The 522-nt window shown below is 40.2% G+C and overlaps 1 non-coding gene across 1 annotated transcript; it reads right to left on the bottom strand.

Moving 5' to 3' along the window:
• Positions 1–359: 359 nt before the first annotated feature.
• trnac-gca (transfer RNA cysteine (anticodon GCA)) lies at positions 360–431 on the bottom strand. Its single transcript has one exon. It is a non-coding gene; the product is annotated as a tRNA-Cys (tRNA).
• Positions 432–522: the final 91 nt, after the last annotated feature.

Here is a 522-nt window from a genome sequence, read left to right as displayed (position 1 = left end):
CTTGATCTGCAGTCAAATGCTCTACCACTGAGCTATACCCCCACCAAACCACTGGCTCAAAACAGCACACAGGAAAATAGATCTTTAATTTTGACAATATCAAACAACACCAACAACATCTTCACTTTAAAAAAAGGCTTTAGTTAACCTAAAGCTACCAGTTCCAAAGGGGGCACCAAGATTTGAACTGGGGACCTCGTGAGCTGCAGTCAAATGCTCTACCACTGAGCTATACCCTCATAAAATCAACGGCTCAAAACCGCACACAGGAAATTAGATCCTTCATTTTTACAATATCATACAACAACATCCTCACTTTAAAATAAAGGTTTTGGTTAACCTAAAGCTGCCAGTTCCAAAGGTGGCACCCAGATTTGAACAGGGGACCTCTTGATCTGCAGTCAAATGCTCTACCACTGAGCTATACACCCACAGAATAAACAGCTCAAAACCACACACAGGAAATTAGATCCTGAATTTTACAATATCATACAACAACATCTTCACTATAAAGTAAAGGCT

Source organism: Sinocyclocheilus rhinocerous, unplaced genomic scaffold (assembly GCF_001515625.1).
Source record: "Sinocyclocheilus rhinocerous isolate Xijiao unplaced genomic scaffold, SAMN03320098_v1.1 scaffold22485, whole genome shotgun sequence".
NCBI classification, from domain to species: domain Eukaryota; kingdom Metazoa; phylum Chordata; class Actinopteri; order Cypriniformes; family Cyprinidae; genus Sinocyclocheilus; species Sinocyclocheilus rhinocerous.
The sequence above is the reverse complement of the archived record's forward strand: the minus strand, read 5'-3'. Positions and strand labels throughout refer to the sequence as shown.